Source organism: Pongo pygmaeus, chromosome X (genome assembly GCF_028885625.2).
Source record: "Pongo pygmaeus isolate AG05252 chromosome X, NHGRI_mPonPyg2-v2.0_pri, whole genome shotgun sequence".
NCBI lineage: Eukaryota > Metazoa > Chordata > Mammalia > Primates > Hominidae > Pongo > Pongo pygmaeus.
In genome coordinates this window covers 32,832,390-32,851,418 of record NC_072396.2, presented here as the reverse complement: position 1 = coordinate 32,851,418, position 19,029 = coordinate 32,832,390, and the positions used below count along the sequence as shown (strand labels likewise).

The 19,029-nt window shown below is 36.1% G+C and overlaps 1 protein-coding gene and 1 pseudogene across 4 annotated transcripts in view; one reads left to right on the top strand and one right to left on the bottom strand.

Annotated features, from left to right (window-relative positions):
* DMD (dystrophin) overlaps positions 1-19,029 on the top strand; it is a 2,105,574-nt gene that overhangs the window by 1,001,551 nt on the left and 1,084,994 nt on the right. The gene's annotated exons all lie outside the window — the stretch shown is intronic.
* On the bottom strand, positions 8,677-9,536 carry LOC129023992 (nucleophosmin-like; annotated as a pseudogene).

Below are 19,029 nucleotides of genomic sequence, written 5' to 3'. Positions count from 1 at the left end.
GCTGGGTTTCTTGGAAAGCCATTGTAAAATGGAGATTTGTATGTAGAAGGTTTATTAGGGAGTACTTTTACGATGAAGCAATTTGTTTTGATGTAACTTGGTGTAGTTTTCTTCATGTTTCTTGTTCTTGAAGTCAGTTAAGCTCTTGAATCTGTGCATTTAACATTTCATCAAATTTAGAAACCTTTCAACCATTTTTTTTTAAAAAATGGAACTCCAATTGTACATTTATTAGGCTCCTTAAAGCTGCCCCACTACTCACTGATGTTATGTTCATTTTCTGTTTAATCTCTTTTCTCTATAATTTATTTTATATAATCTCTGTTGTCAAATTGACTAATCTTTTTCAAAATCTAATCTATGGCTAATCCCATGTAGTATATATTTTTAACATCAGATATTTTCATCTCTTAGAAGTATAAGTTGGGTCTTTTTATTTCTTCCATGTGTCTACTCAACATGTTCAGTCTTTACTTTCTTGATTATATGGAATACAGATATAATAAGTGTGAGAATATTCTTCTCTACTAACTTTATCATCTGTGTCTATTCTGGGTTAATTTAAATTAATTTATTTTTCTCCTCATTAAGGGTGTTGTTTTACTGCTTCTTTGGATGACTGGTAATTTTTGACTATATGCCAGACATTGTGAATTTTAACTTAGTGAGTGCTCGATACTTCAAATAAATTCAAATATATTGAAATAAATATTCTCAACCCTTGTTCTGGAACACAGTTAATTTACTTGGAAACAATTTGATCTTTTGAGAATCTTCCTTTTATGCTTTGTTATGACCAGAACAGTATAAGTTTAGGGCTACTTTTTCTCCATTACTGAGGCAAAACCCTTCTGAGTACTCTCTCTGATGCCCTGTGAATGATAAAATTTTTCACTGGGGCTCGTGGGAACAGGTGGTATTACTAGCCACATGTGAGCTCTGGTGATTGTTCCCTTTAATTCTTTTGTGAATTTCTTTCCTTAGCTTTGAGTGGTTTTCTTGCATACATGAACTGATCAAGACTCAGCTGAAGAATAAAATAAAGGTTTCTACAAATCTCCAAAATTTCCTCTGCGTATGTATCACCTCTCTGGTATTTTGCCCTGTGATCACTAGTCAACCTTGGGCTGCTGAAACTTTCAGCTTCATCTTTTAACAAAAGCCTCCTGGCAAGGATCACTGTCCTTCAATGTCTGATGTTCAATGTGTTGAAAACCATTGTAGTATATATTTTGTCTTTTTTTTTTTTTAAGTGTTTCAGGTGTTTCAGGCAGGAGATTAAGTTCAGCCTCCTTTACTCCAACTTGAAAACAAGTCCAAAACAAACTATTTTGATGTAATTTGATCTTTTAATACATTAACATTACACAATTTTGTGAATATATCTTAATTTTAAATTTTCAGAGAATGTCTAATGGTCCTCATTTCTTGACAGTGTGGTTTAGTTGAAATTGATGAAAATTTTATCAAAACTTTTCCCCTCAATTGGATAATTTTTTTTTTTTTGAGATGGAATTTTGCTTTTGTCACCCAGGCCGGAGTGGCATGATCTCAGCTCACTGCAACCTCTGCCTCCAGGCTTCAAGCAATTCTCCTGCCTCAGCCTCCCGAGAAGCTGGGATTACAGGTGCCCACCACCACGCCTGGCTAATTTTTGTATTTTTAGTAGAGACGAGATTTCACCATGTTGGTCAGGCTGGTCTAGATCTCCGACCTCAGGTGATCTGCCTGTCTCAGCCTCCCAAAGTGCTGGGATTACAGACGTGAGCCACCATGCCCAGCCAATTGGATAATTTTAAAAAGACTATTTTCTTTAGTCTATTTTTTTTCTCAATCTATAGATGAAATAAGAAAAATCATTCTAGATGTCCAAGGAAAAATTCTTTCAGAAAAGAGCTGTGGATGATATCACAAACCCCCCAAACAGTTAAGGTATTTCTTTCCTGTTTATTTTATGTCCAAAATCATGTATATGAACATGTGCACACACACATGCACACACGTGAGCGTGCACACACACGAATACATATACACGCACATAATGTACCTTAGGTTATCTTTCCATTCTGAGTAATTATCTTAAAATGGGTAAAATCAACCCTGTAAGATACCTTCATTGATAAGGCAAATCAAAGCTTTGGTAATTTCTGCTATCTTGGCCATTGTTGATTGACTAATAATGAATAAGAGAATGAGTTTCAATATTTACTATGAAATTATTTTAGAAAACCGGATGTAGACAGTGGCTGTTAGCAGACAATTGTTTGGCATGAGCCAGTAATGGATACTGTGAAAAAAAATCAACCAAGCAGCCCATATATTAAACAAACACTCGCAGAAGCACATTGGAGTTTGAAGCCTCATATGTACAATTTTCAGTAAAGAAATAACTTTTATATATGAAATAAACAAATAGGTATATGTTGTAAACTTGTCCCTATATATTTTGATCAAATTGCATCATATTTTTTTCACTTTAAATGAGAGAATTTAGTGCTTTAACTGAAACTTAGTGTTGTCATTCAAAATATACTGACTGCCAATAGCGGCAGAAAGATAACCTGGTTCCATGCAACTCTATTTTTTTTCCTCTGTCACAAGTAAAAGACAAAATTAAATATATGAATTAGTGCTTTTTGAAGATCTTCTAAAGCAATGTACCATGCCACTATGGGGAACCTCTCTAAAAATATCACATTTTTTACCTGAGAAAAATATTGATCATGTTATATGCCACTCAAATTGTTTTATTAAATTCATTGAATGATATCTGCATCTCTTAATGCATTCACTAAACAAGCAGTAATTGAGTGCGTATACAAAGTTTTATCAACCACCAAAATAGTGACAATCCACATTAGGCTCTAATAGAAGTTTAGAAAGTGGGTTAAGAGGTTAAATGCTGGACTCAGAAAGATTGGATTCAAATCCCAGGTCCTTTAGCTTAATAGTTGTAGAATCTTGTGAAAATATCTTAATTCTTTTCATGTCTCTGATTTCTCTTCTCTAAAATGGAAATATAAATGAGATGTGTATAAAGCCACTTGGAATAGCATTTTGCACAAAACAATTACTCATTAAATGTAAGCCCCTATTATAACTAATCACTCTTTATAAGTGATTAGTTCATATCAATACAAACTAAAACTTATTTACCGAATTATTGTCTCTAAACATCCACAGTGCAGAAAAACCAACCTGGAAATTTCATAAAACCTTATTTTTATGTAGTATAATTTCTTCTCAAAGCATAAGGGCTCTTGGATTAGAAATTGAGGAAAATTCCAATTCAGCCAAATGCATCTGTTTCAGATAGCTGACACTTCTGCCTACTCATTTCCTAACTAACAAGAAGAAATGTTAATGGGAGTTTTCAAAGGAAAAGCTGAACACCATGAAGGAAAGTGACACAAATAATGTTAGCTCATATAGTGACAGGGTGAATTTGTGTGCTTTCAAGTACCTTCTGTGAAAATAGGAAAGTAGAAATTATAAAATGCCTAACATTTAAATCTAGCATGTTCTTGGAGACTAGGAAAAGATAAGTTTTAAAACATGGGCTATAGTAGAATGAGATGGAAAATGTTTGTAGTTGCCAGTAGAAACAATAACAATTACCATTAGATTAAGTATTTAAAGCAGCTGAATATTTTTATTAATGGAAATGGCATCTGTTTTATGAAATAATGCTGCTGAATGGACCATATTAAAAATGACCAGTATTTCCTAAAGAACATTGTCACAGACATACAAGCCTGAGACCCTAAAATCTTAAGGTATTCCATTTGAAATCGACCTTAAGACATTAACAGTAGTGGTATTGTTTAGATGAAATTTTTTAGGCTTTAAACCAACAGATGTTAAGCAAACATGGGGAGCGAAACACCAGTGTGTTATTTTGACATGAATAAACTGCTGTTTTTAGGGAAAAAATATAGTCTTGTTAAGGTTAAGCTAATTGGTTTTCTGGTATCTTTTGCAATGTTATTGTGTTTTACTGCTCCATAACCTATGTTATATGGTAAATGTGCAACATATTTATATATGTTGCTGTAAAGAAATGTAATAAGAAACTGTTTACTTTGTGATATGAAAGTAAAAATTTATTCATTGTCATTGAGCATACAGAAGTAAATATGGATTATATACGTCATATTTTAATGTTCACATGGTCCCACCATCAAATGTTGAAAAACTTATAGTTTAATGTCATATTCTATTTAAGAAAAATACACTCCCTTTTCTCAAATGTGAAATGTCCAGAGAGAATGGAAAATTACATATAAAGCATGTAGTTATCGCATGGTGACCTGCTGTGATCTCCCAGATGAGGAACAAAGGGGAAAAAGAAAGAGTGCACTGGTGCTTTGGAGTTGAGAGAAGGCAAAAAAAGAGTACAAAAATGTCAAAGACAAGTTTAGCTGCTCTTCAGCTCTCCCTTTAGCTGCTCTTCAGCTTTGCCTTACCATGGTTGTTAGTGATTGAAGAAAATTCTAAAGCACTTTTTAAAGGACCCAATTCTGAAGAGTTTAGATTCACAGAGCACAATGGAGTTGGAGTGACTCCTGCTCCAAAGTTTGAGACAAGCGAGTCCATGAAAAGACTGTCCTCCTCTTAATGGAAATACCCAGATTTTCTCACTCTTCTCGCCTTGCTTTCAGCACTCGCAGCCCAGAAAGCCCTTATATAACAGGTACTGCCGTTGAAAGGTCATTGACTTGTACAAAAATGATGAGTGCTGAATAGATGTGCATAGGTCACTGACAGTATCTGCTACAGAGAATGAGTTTTCGTATTTTTATTAGGATACACCTACATGGCAATCTACTGCCTCAAAGAACTCTATAGGAGGTAAGTGAATTTATATTAATACAGATTGAATTAAAGGATATCTAGAAAAAGGCATATGATGTAAAAAAATCAGATACAAGTATATTGTCTGTATAGTCAGTTTTTACATTGTTGATTTCACCAGCTGGCTGCTGAGTTTGACGGCTTCTTAACAGCCACACTGCTGAGATTCAAATGCTGATAGAAACTTTGATGGAAAAATCACTTGAGTAAATATTTCTACCGTCTGTTGCCCTTCACTGGGATCCTAATGTTAAGAATAATTCATACCATTGCTTGTCCTTTGTATTTCCCCAGCAGTAATAAAATTTCCTAAGATTTTGTTTTGTGGTCACAAAGCTATCCCGGTTTCTGTAACAGAAGACATACACTAGCATAAGGGAATCCGCGGGAAAATTTACTGCTAAGAGAATTTGTCTCTAGTCACTTACTTTAAGGTTACAGCAATGTGTAAGTGTGGGAATACATTTTAAAATGAGCTTTTCAAAGTTATTAGCTGGTAGCGGCATGAGAGTTAAGTCTCTTAATACAGTTAAACAGTTGGGCACTTCATCCTTGCGTGAATATTGTTACCCTTTTATTGCTGCTTAGAAACTCCTCTGCAACTTTTTGGCTCCTATACATCTTTTCAGAAGTAGTAAATAACAGATTTACTGGGAGTGTGGTACCAGGCAGAAATTCAGAGAGGGGCTTTAAATCCTTGCCCATCAAGTGTATCTTTCAGAAATAAGTATATTAAAATAATTGGATAATTTCAGTGGCTTGTTATTAGAGTTCTGTTGTCCAGCATGGCATGTTTAAGAAGATGACAGATTTTCATACGTTATTGGAAAGAAGCAAGAACAAAAAACATAACTTACTGTAGTAACCACAGTAAAGAACTGCTTAAAATGCATGATAAACATGTCATCCCTAAGGGATTCCCATTCTTAGAGCATGAAATTATCAAGAGAGTAAGAGCCTACAAAAAACGAGAAGAATGCTGATTGCAAATTCCAAATAGAAAAAATAAAAACAAAACTGCTCACCGTCATTATGGAAGCAATGAGAAGTAGAAATTGTCATTTAATGAAATATAAGATTAAAGTTAATAGAAGTAAGTTTCATGAAATAATACTTTGCAAGGAGGATGTTCCAGCTATGTTGATCTTGGTGTTCTCTTCTCACATACCTTCTTACTATTCCCTCAAATGCTTGTTTCTACCTTTAAATTTGCTTTTCTCTCTACCAGAGGGGTCTACCCTATCTCCAATTTCTCACCATGTCCCAATCTACTCCCTCTCAGAATTTTTGTACACTTCCCTTTATATACTTTAGAGTTCTAATTTTATATTCACAGATATGCCTTTTGTAACTCCCCCATCTCAAAGAAAACACACACATACACATACATGCACACACACAACATTGAACTCTTTCTGGGAGATCTGCTGAACTTTCTTCATAACACTGTCACTTGATGAAACTGTAGTATGTGTTTTCATGTTTATTATCTTTTCCATTAGAATGAAAGTATTTTGGGTACTAGGTCTTTCTTGATCACCCATATACCTCAGTACCTAGAAAAATTGATTCATAATTTGAAAATGTAATATTCAGTAGAATGAATAAATACATAAATAAATTTAAAAATCATACTTTCATTGTATTACCTGAGACAAATGATCCCCAAGTTTGTCCTTCTTGCTTTTCATAGCCAAAACCTTCTCTCTTGCATTGAGCTTCCTTCACCTCTTCTGTGTACAGAGCACTTAAAATTTTCACATTGTCTGATACTTTAACAATATCATGGTGCCATTCTCTTACCCATTGGAGCATATGTTAAATACCAGAACCCATGTAACAAACATATATTGTGATACTACTGTGTGCAAAGCAGATACTGCTTGCTGCTAGGAATACCGAGCTAAGAGCTCCTTTTCTCTTTATGAGCTCACGGTCTCATGAGTTCAACATCTTAAGGCACAACATCTAAAGCAAAGTGCAGGAAGTAAACACTCCAGAAAGTACTGGATCTGGCCTAGGACAAATGGTGGGTTGTTTTTCCAGCTATTATTTTTCCTGTCCCCTAAATGACAGTCCTCCATTACACCTCTGGGATACCTAGTCTCACTTGGGAAAACCTGACTTTGGGAATCAGAGGCAGTCTCTGTTGCTTATAAATGAGGAACTCTAATGGATACATACTGTCATTAGAGAAACTCTGCTTCTAGCCTGGCTCCTTTTGTAAAGAAGGTTGAGTCCCCTTGGAGAGCCTGCAGAACATAACCATTTGCATGTAATGAACAGTTTGTAATACTTTGAGATTGATGTGCAATTTCTATTTGACAAGGGAAAAACAATTAGGATCAACTGTGGTCTTATATCCCAGAATACCAACGTTGTTTCCACACTCTAAGTGTTGTTGGGTCATTATATGAGATTCATCATTTTGTCCTGTTGCACCCACGTTTGCATTACCATTCAGTCTTAATTTATTATACCCTATTAAAAGGTTTTTTGGTAATTTGTTCTTATTGCTACTCAGACATTAAAATGTGTGCAGGCTGTGAAAATGAATAAATTTCATGTGGCAGCGTAGTTCTCAAAATCCTGGCTTTACAACTAATAGTACAGGCTTGTATTGTAAATCCTAGTTAACATGGATTTATTTGAAAATCCAATTTTACTGCTAATCTTAAATAACACATTTTTCAAACATTTTATCCTTGAATTTCTATTTTTTTATAATTTATGGCTGTTGTATGTATTTACAAAAGGACAATGTGTGTACTTTTAAATACTAGTAACGGATTGCTGAAATAACTGTAACTTTAAAACAGTGCAATTGTTAAAAAATAAACTGTGCAGCCTGGCTTAATGGAGGCTTATGAACATATGATTAAGATATATGCTGTAATAAGCAAATTCATTCAACTGATAGTTCATAGGAACTTTCAGATTTAATCTCATAACCAGTGCTATCCTTCAAAGAATGGTCAGGGCAATTTAACGAGTACATGACCACCCAAGATAATTTCGTTGAAAAGTGGCTGAACTATGGAAATATTTTATAGTCTCCTTGGGATATCATTAAGAGCAGAAATTTTGAAATGGAATTGTAATGATGTTCAGAAAAGATAAGTAGGTAACTCTCTTAATATGTTTTGTACTGCTGTAACAAAGTACCTAAGACTAGGTAATAATATGTAATGCACAAAAATGTATTGGCTCACAGTGCTGGAGACTAAGAAGTCTAACATTAAGGTGTCAGCCCCTGGCGAGGGCCTACTTGATATGTCATCACATGATGGACGATGAGAGGGCAAGAAAGATCAAAAAGGGGCTGATCTCCCACTTTTATAAGGGAACCAAACCCACTCGTGAGTGTGGAGCCCTCAATCCTAATCACCTCCTAAAGCTCCCACCCCTTAATACTGTCACAATGGCAATTAAATTTCAACATCAGTTTTGGAGGGAAAATATTCAAACCGTAGTAGTGATACTGACTACTACCACACAGGGCTTGGGAGGCTACCCTAGCTGTTGCACCCAAGAGAAGAATCTTCTTATGTGATTACCTTTATCATTTTTTGGCTTTATTAAAATACTTTTATTTTACATGTATATTTTTGTCTACCCACCATTTCCATGTCTGACCACTGCTACTACTATGTCCTAGCATAACATTCCATACATACTTAAAACCAAGCAAAGGGTGGAGTTCCATCTCTGAAAACCAAACAGGCATTTTGGACAACACATTCTTGGCAATGGAATCTGGACAACATTTATCAAACATGGTGGGGAAGGTTCTCACTCTGCCTTATAAAAAGGACAGCCAGATATCAACTGTTACAAAAATGAAATCAGATGGAAAATTTTTAACAAATTGTTTAAACTGTTTTCTTAAAGAGACTTCCTCCACTGCCAGAGATCTTGAATAGCCTCTGGTCAGTCATCTGGAAGCAATTCTTCACATAATTCATGAACTTGGCTTCCACTTTAGGAAGAGAACCACCTTTTTCTATACTTGCTTGCATTTTTGCTTTAATGTCTTCTACAGAACTAGGTCCTTTGGGTGTTTTAGGAGTTTTTTCCTGTTTTGAAGGATTCTTGTCCTTTTGATCTTGGTGTTGATGGTTTTGAGTCTTTTCCATTCTGATTTGACTTTTGTGCATTTTTGGCTGGAGTATCTCATATAAATTTCTTCACTGGCGCTTTTTCTTCAGCTTCCTCATCATCAAAATCATCATCATCATCAAAATCATCATCTTCATCAGCAGCAAGTTTTACTTTTTTCTGTGGAACCTTGCTACCACCTCCAGGGGCAGATCGCTTTCCAGATACACTTAACGAGTTTCACATCCTCCTCCTCTTCATCTTCTGACTCTGTATCTTCCTCCCCAGCTACTAAATGCTGTCCACTAACATGCACTGGCCCTGAACCACACTTACGCCGTAAGACCACTGATGGTGTTATTTCAAAGCCCCCAAGGGAAACCATGGGCTGTACAGACATTTTCAAAGCTGCCAATGTTACTTTAATTGGACTGCCTTCGTAACTCATTGCCTCTGCTTCAACAATGTGCAATTTATCCTTTGCACCAGCCCCTAAGCTGACCGTTCTTAAACATAACTGTTGCTCATTTTCATTATTATCCACCTTAAAGTGATCATCTTTGTCGGCCTTTAGTTCACAACCAAAAAGATAGTTCTGGGGCCTCAGGGGACTCATGTCCATCATCGTCCATCGGGTGTCAGGACGCACTTAGGTGGGAGAGAAGACAGATGGAGATAAAGGACCACTGCTCAAGAGAACAGCTGTGCAGGACGGAATCACACCAGGGAGATTACCTTTATCTTAGAAAACCTGAACATCTTGTGCAGTTTGACACCTCTCTACATTTCACCTAACCTTTAAAATCGACACATTTATTCAGCAAACTTTTACTTTTGGAGCTGCTGTGTGTCAGGCTCTATGCTAGGTGCTCAGGATATTGAAATTGATACAATCCTAATCTATTCACATATAATCCAAGGTTTGCTGAAATTGATGGACATTTAAACAATTGAAACATTTAAGTGGTATAATTAGCAAATGGACATTTAAGCCATAAAAATAGCATCTAATAGATATAATAGAGGTCAGTACACCATTGACGAGTCAGAGCAGAGGCAACTCAAAGAGTAACTAGCTAGAAGAATTGGGAAAGCTTCACAGAGAGGGCGATATGAAAATAAGGGAGAGAATTGTAAATCCATGAAAATGAGAAAACGTTGAAAAGTGATGGTGTCAGAAAAACTTGTGGTATGATAATGACAAGATGAGAGGAACTCTTGATAAGCATGTGGATGCGTGGAAAGAAGTGGCAAAAAAATAATGCTGAGGACATTTTTTATTTTATTGTTGGTTTTGTTTTGGTTAATTTCATTTTTTAAATCTAGTACGCTAGTGTTCATTTTCCAAACTGTGGATCATAAACTCAGTTTGTGGATCAACACCGGCCTTTGATTTTTAGTGAAACAAAATAGAAAATATCAGCATTCATCACAAATAGATGTTTCATAGATTTTTTTTGTTTTAACTGTGAGTGTGTGTGTGTGTGAGTGAGAGAGAGAGAGAGAAAGAGATGGTTTGGATGTTTACCACCTCCTAATCTCATATTGAAATGTGATTTCCAATGTTGGAGGCAGGGCCTGGTAGGTGTGATTGGATCATGTGGGTGGATCCTTCATGAATGATCCCTTTGGTGACATGTTAGTTCATGCTAAGATGTGGTTGTTTAAAAGAGTATGAGACCTCAACCCCCACCTCTTTCGTGCTCTCCCCTTTGCCTTTCACTGTGGTTGTAAACTTCCTGAGGCTGTCACCAGAAGTAGATGCCAGTGACATGCTTCCTGTACAGCCTGCAGAATCATAAGTCAAAAGAAAACCCCTTTTCTTTTTAAAGCACCCAGTTTCAGGTATTTATTTATAGCAATGCAAGAAGGGACTAATACAATTGTATGTGTATGTGTGTGTTGGGTGATTTCTGGTTGAGTGTCACAAGGTTGTAATATGGTGAGTGTAAGGAAGTATAAGTTTTAGAAAATTAAGAAGCCAGTTCAGAAAACTAACACTTTTGGAAAATAGTAGAAAATCAACTTTGCAAGAATATACACAGAAAGATGTAATGCAAGATTTATTTCATTGCGATAATTTATAAAGTTGGTTTGGTGCCTTGCTTTTGCATGGTGTTTTAAAAATTACTGAGAATATGACTTCATGTGATTTTCAAATACTCCCAGCAAGATAGGTAGAAAAGGTATTCTTATAACTCTTAGACAAAAATTTCGGAAAGTTTAAATGCTTTATCCCAAATCGTAAAGCTAATAAATGAAGACTCTGGGATTCAAACACCATATTTTTTTACTGTTCATCAGCTAGAAGTTAGAAATGTTGAGCCAAAAACATTAAGTCACTGCTCTGCCTAATAAATCTTGAGGAAACTAATAAAAAGAATAATACCACTGACTACAGTACAAGGTCTTCCTAAGAGACCTTAAATATATTAAGTGATGAAGATGAAACTTCTTTTATTCATAATAATGTTATTTAGTTATGAGTAGAACTCTAATTAAGCTTATTTTATGTTGTCATCAGTAAAGTTGAGACATAACATATTTATTAACATAATTATAATTTGACCCATAGTGTATTAAAAGAAGGATGTTAAAAGGAGTTGTTATTAGAGATGATGTTAGGGTTGTTGATGATAATAACAGTAGTCATAACATAACAAGGCACTTTATAATTTAAGAAGTGCCTTCAGTTACATTGTTACTCTCATGGTAATCTCCTTTTGATATATAGATTTGGCGGATTCTATATCACTCTAAGACATAGGTTACTGAGGTGATGGAGGAATTTAGCAAGCAGCTTTCAAATGGAGGACATGAGCATTGGATTGTGTATAGCAAGGGCTGATGGTCTCTAAGAAAGCCTCTTGGTTTCCACAGGGCAGAAGCCCTTTGACGATCATAGCCAAGGATTTAGTAATTGCCTCCCTTTCAGAATACCCTCAAGAGAAAACCCCATCATGAGACATGGTTCTCTACAGGCAAAACTGCTTTTCCTTAAAATTTACTGTTCCGTGAATATCAGCCTTCTTTGGCTCATTCAACATAGTTTTCTTAAGTTTCAGGACAGTGCTGCAGACCAAGAGTTTCAACACTGAGCAAAACAACACTACTTGTGCAGCGATCCTATCTCAGTCAGGGAGGCAGATGCCTGCCTTTATGTGAGGGAATAAGGAATCAATCATATTTCCAACACTCAAGAAACCCAGTCTAGTGCAGGGAGAGACAGACACATAAACCTCAAAGTTATGATATAGCATAATAGTTTTAAAATTCCATAATAACTGTGTTTAAAAAGTTTTATAGAAACAGAAGAGATAATGACCTCAGTCTGGAAAAGCCAGCTTGGAGAATGGCAACCAATATTAAGTGGCAAAAGCTTTGGGTTCCCCGGCCTCCAGATGGAGGGTGATAGCATGGGCTAGACAGGTAGGTTAGGAACACTTTGCAAAGGACATTTCATGGTACACAGACAAGTCTGTGTTTTAGCCTATAAACCACAGTTGCAGAATGTGTTTGAGCAAAGGCTTTTGGGGATGAGATTTGCACTTTTCAAGATTTAAGTTTGTTTAGGATAGTTATGGTTTGCTATATACTTCCTAGGTTTTTACATTATAATTATGGTTTGAACTTTAAAGGAAAACTGCAGTTTAGCATACTTGAAAGAGTGTAACTTCAAGTCATGATTGGAGACAGATATTTAACAGATTTTGTGATCCTGTGATGCTTATTTTCTTCCCAGACATACCACATGACAATCATTTTTAACCGGTTTATTTCTACTTTAGCATCCATCTGAAGGTGTTGTATATGTTTTCTGCTTGAAAATAGAGCAGTGGGCTGGGCGCGGTGGCTCACGCCTGTAATCCCAGCACTTTGGGAGGCCGAGGCGGGCAGATCACTAGGTCAAGAAATCGAGACCATCCTGGCCAACATGGTGAAACCCCGTCTCTACTAAAAATATGAAAATTAGCCAGGCGTGGTGGTGCATGCCTAGAGTCCCAGCTACTTGGGAGGCTGAGGCAGGAGTATCGCTTGAACCCGAGAGGCGGAGGTTGCAGTGAGCCAAGATCGTGCCACTGCACTCCAGCCTGGTGACAGAGTGAGAGTCTGTCTCAAAAAAAATAAAAAAGGAAATAAAGCAGTGAATGCGATTAAGATGGATTTACTATGATCATAAAGTACTCAGGAGTCTTATTTTAAAAGACAGCATTACTCTAATTAAAAATATAGGGAAGAAACTAATGCTGTTTTGCATATCATTCTCAGCTCTCTCAAAATCAGATACTGAGCTCTTGCTGCCAAAGGAGACTATACTGCATGGTGCTAACCTGCATAAACTTTGAGAGGGTTGAATTGTGCCAAGTAATTCTCTCAATATATAAATTAAACAAATATTTTTTGACCTACTGTGTGACAAGTATTATTCCGGGAAATAAGAGATCCAGCAGTGAAACAAGTATGGCTTCTTATAGAGTTCCCAAAAAGGAAATAAAAGGATATATGTATAGTGATGTCCCTGAATTAAATTTCTCTTTTGAAAATAAAAATTCTATCATAAGCTATAACTGCCAACACTTCAATACTCATTCAAGCAGTTTTCAGGGATTTGTACCTTTTGACTTACGAGAATTTGGAAGTCTAATCGTATCATTGCACTGGAGTCTTAAAGAAACAGATAAGCGAATGACTTTGCCTATATCATTGTTGACTGTACTTACAATCAGAAAGGGGCACAGGACAGATGCCAGGGAATAAGTGGACAGCCCATAAATGGAATGGTAAGAAAGAAGAACTATAGTGGATTTGGAAAGTTCCCTTCAGCATTTTCCCTAGACAATCTTTGGCTGTGTTTGCATGATCAGTATTTCATTCACAGGATATTGAGCTCTTGATATAGTTCTCAAAACCCAAAATGAAATAAGAAGTCTACTCTTTATTTAAATTCAAATTCCAGAGAGTTAAGTAACTTTCCAGGAGGTAATCTAAATATGGCCTCCTGGTTAGGGGGGTGTTTGAATTTGCGTATAAATAGTCTCACCCTTAAAGGAAAACCGCAGATGGTGGTAATGATGTAGTCATAATGTACATCTCCACAATGGTGGAACAAAATATCCACAGTTTTGCTTTCCCCAGTTTCAGTGACCCGTGATCAACTGCTGTCTGAAAATAGGTGAGTACAATACAGTAAGATATTTTAAGAGAGAGAAAGATCACATTCACATGATTTTCATTACAATATATTGTTACAATTGTTCTATTTTTATTCATGAATTTTAATCTCTTAACTGCGCCAAATTTATAAATTAAAATTTATCGTAAATACGTACAGTTTATGTAGGGCTCAGTACTGTCTGCAGTTTCAGACATCCACTGGGAGTCTTGGAATGTATCCCCTACAGATAAGGGGTAAACCACTGTATCCTATTTGTGTGAATGCTACCGGTGTTGTGAGCTCATAACAGTATGACATCAACACTGAACTAATCCAGGATTTGTTAGTGAGAGAGATGTATTTGCAAGGAGTGAGACGTGGTGCCTCATCCAAGCAGAGAAATAATTTTCAAATTTGCCTGACAATAAAAATCACAATGTGAGGTCTCTCTTTAGAGCTGCAAAGTCCAATTCAGTGCCCGCTAGCCACATAAGATACTGAGCTCTTAAAATGTGGCTAGTACTAATTGAGATGGGCACTGAGTATAACACACATGCCAGGGTTTGAATACTTAGAACCAAAAAGGAAGTAAACGCTCATTTATTGCATGTTAAAATTATGGTTTTATTATATTTGATGAAATAAAATATATAATTAAATTGACATCATTTTGCTTTTAAAAATGTGGCTATTAAAAATTTCAAATTATATATGTGTGTGATTACATGTGTTTTCACATATGTAATTGATATGTTACATGTGAAATTGTTACATGTTACATATGTAAAACACGTTACCTAATATGCATATGTATGCCACACATATGTGACATGTTACATATATAACATGTCACATATGTATTGTTACGTGTTACATATGCGCTTGTATTACACACATGCATAATATGAAATTACGTGTAATTTCAAATTACATATGTGTATATTTTGAAAATTACAAATTACGTATTTTGTTATTATTGCTTTACAAAGTCAAACTTACCCTATTAGGAAAGCATCATGAGTTTTTTATAATTAGTAAACTTTGAGACTTTTGTAGGAGAATAAATAATGCTTGTTATAAAAACTGATTGGAAAAGCGAGCTGGAGCAGGGAAGGGAGGAAAAAGGACTAGAGATCACCTTTCTTCCCAGCTCCGCTCCTCTCCGAACCTTTTTTCTTTCCATTCTCTCATCCCAATTCAAAAGTGCAGAGTTCACAGTTGGTGTGCTGATTTAGAAAACGGATATATAAACAGCCTTAAATTTTCTCCAGGCTTTTACAATGAAAAGAAGTTCAATATCAAAAGTAACAATATAATCTGTGGAAAGGTGTAGGGGGCTATGTTTTTGAGGTAGAAACTATAGGTGCTCCTGGCCAAGCGTGGTGGTTCAAGCCTGTAATCCCAGCACTTTGGGAAGCTGGGGCGAGAGTATTGCTTGAGCCCAGAAGTTTGAGTCTAGCCTGGCCAACAGGGTGAAACTCCACCTCTACTAAAAATACACACACACACACACACACACACACACACACAAAAGCCTTGCGTGGTGGCGCTTGCTGATAGTCCCAGCTACTCAGGAGGCTGAGGCGGGAAGATTGCTTGAACCTGGGAGGCAGAGGTTGCAGTGAGCTGAGATAGCACCACTGCACTCCAACCTGGGTGACAGAGTAAGACTGTCTCAAAAAAAAAAAAAGAAAAGAAAGAAAGTATAGGCACTCCTTATATGCAGCTGCTCACACCCCTCCTCCTTCACACCCTTCCCCCTTCCCCAAAAGTTTGCAAGGGGAAAAATGTGTGGAATTGGCAGTATTTAGTGGCGTGCAACTGTGAGTCATCAGACCGCACATCCTCACTTCTGCTACTGGCTGAGTACCCAACAGCACTCAGTGAAAACTAACTCATTTCAAAGGTGAAAACAAGTGAGTTTATGGCCACCAGGGAGTCTTCAAAACTGTCAGTGCTGAAGCAAATGTGGAGGGTGTTCTGTAGTTTGTTCAAGTTGATATTTGTGGTCCAACCCCTAGCTGAACCTACTAATTATTGATATCTGTCTTGATGGTGCCTGAGGAGAAAGGTTCTCAAAGGGAATCAATGTTCAAATTATAGTATGTATCTTGGCCGTGGAAGTTATTGAATTTTAGCCAATACTTGCTACTCTTTCATTTATAGTGTGAGAATGCAGTGTAATGAACCTAACTCTCACTGTCCTGACTTGCCTTTCTCATCGCATTCACAATAAGCACATGTCAATACGTACACACATTTCATATTTCTAAAGTTTACTTTATTTCCTTATTGTACATCACTGTGCTGCTGATGGAAGAGAACAGGAAAAACACTATCGATTGCAAAACTGTTTTGTCTTTGGTGGCTTAGATTTTTTTTTTGTATGATACGTAACATCTTGCATACATAAGGCAACATGAAGCTACATAGATTTTCATATAGCATGTATTTTTTCCAATTAAATGTTTAATTTTGTTCAGAGTATACTGGGGACATTTTGAATAATAAAGTACAACGAAAATTCCTTATTCTACCACCTATCAGCAAAGTGAAATTTTATGAAGAAACATAATTTTCAAGTAAATCATAGTGAACTCATGGTAGGTTTTATTTAATACAGTAATTGGAGAGCCGGTAGGAAGACAAAACTGGTTCAAAAGACAATACAAGAAACAAATACTTCTATAATCAGTGAATTTTATTTCTTTATTATTTCTTTATTATTGTTATACTTTAGGTTTTAGGGTACATGTGCGCAATGTGCAGGTTAGTTACATATGTATACATGTGCCATGCTGGTGCGCTGCACCCACTAACTCGTCATCTAGCATTAGGTATATCTCCCAGTGCTATCCCTCCCCCCTCCCCCCAACCCACAGCAGTCCCCGAAGTGTGATGTTCCCCTTCCTGTGTCCATGTGTTCTCATTGTTCAATTCCCACCTATGAGTGAGAATATGCGGTGTTTGGTTTTTTGTCCTTGCGATAGTTTACTGAGAATGATGATTTCCAATTTCATCCATGTCCCTACAAAGGACATGAACTCATCATTTTTTTCTGGCTGCATAGTATTCCATGGTGTATATGTGCCACATAAGGTATTCTGAAATAAGATTAGTGAATAAGATACTAAACTGGTTGATATCCTACAGTCTTTGGGGTTATATCCTCTACTGGGTAAAAAGTCATTTACATCATATCAGTTTTCTAAAATTTGCATTGAACTTCATAGCGTTGTAACATGTGTGGGCCCAAATTAATAGTAAACAGTAGGAGTTGCTTTACTCTGAAAATATTGAAGATCTTGTGAGGGTGTGAGGAGTTAGAAAACAACGCTACCATTATTTTGAAACACACACACAATCATTTTTGGTTTTACTTCTAAGTTTTGGGTAATTTTTCTTAATAAAATTATCTTATTATCTTATCCATTTTCTTAATTTCCTTAACCTTTTAAATGTTTCTCCTAGGCACTTTTATTGATTTTTGGAATATAGTTGATATGTGCTGAATTTTTATCATCTAGTTTTAATTCTACTGAAAAATCTAAAAGATGTTCATCAACTACTATATTTCAAATGCATACAACCCCTTTCTTGTTAAAGAAACTGTATGGGAAACACAGTCTCACACTTTCAGGACCTGGTATCATTAAAAGTCTTGACACTGTTAAAATTAAACAATGCCTTTTTTTAAAATCGAAGGATACAAAAGGGCTGTGTTGGTCAAAGGATACAGAATTTCAGTTAGGTAGGAGAGATAAGTTCATGAAATCTTTTGTACGACATAGTGACTATAATTAATAACAATATATTATCGAAAATTACTAAGAGAGTTGATTTTAAGTGTTCTCACCTCAGAAAAATAGTATGTGAGGTAATACATACGTTAATTAGCTCATTTTAGCTATTCCACATTTTGCAATACAACATGTATAATACGTGATATATACAACTTATATTTTCCAATTCAAATAAGTAAAAATAAATGTAAATTATTTGAAATAAATAAAATGTGAAGAACATCCACTTTTCATATGAAACCATGAGATATTTTCTGTTAAAAGATTAAATGTCCAATAAATTTTTGATGTTAACAGAAACAAAAATGTTTAATATTTAAATACATATTTGCATGCTATTGACCGCCTGAAGTTCACTGCTGGGCTAAGTGAACCAACTATATCTTAAGTCAAAAATACTGAAATTCTTCCCCAAATCCCAAAGCTCATGTAAACATAAACAGAAAATTTCCAAATAATTCTACAGGGAAAATAAGACATACTATTTGATCTGATTGAACAACAGGATGAATATGGTTAATAATGAGTTAATTGTACATTTAAAAATAACTAAAGGAGTGTGATTGGATTGTTTGTAACACAAAGGAGAAATGCTTGAAGGGATGGATACCCCATTCTCCATGATGTGATTATTACGCATTGCATGCCTGTGTCAAAACATCTCATGTACCCTCCAAATATATACTCCTACGGCGTACCCACAAAGATTAAAATAAAAAAGAGAGGGACCCAAAGATAAGCTAATATTTAAGCTTATCATACTTATTAAGATAAGCAATACATACCGAAAGTAATAGCACTTAAAACCAGATGTTGGGGGAGGGTTCTAACTTGTTCATTAAAATTCAAAGTCACCTGTCTTTTTTTTTTTTTTTTTTTTTTTGAGATGGAGTCTCACTCTGTCACCCAGGCTGGAGTGCAGGGGCGCGATCTCTGCTCACTGCAAGCTCTGCCTCCCGGGTTTACGCCATTCTCCTGCCTCAGCCTCCCGAGTAGCTGGGATTACAGGCGCTGGCTACCACGCCCCGCTAATCTTTTTGTATTTTTAGTAGAGACGGGGTTTCGCCGTGTTAGCCAGGATGGTCTCGATCTCCTGACCTCGTGATCTGCCCACCTTGG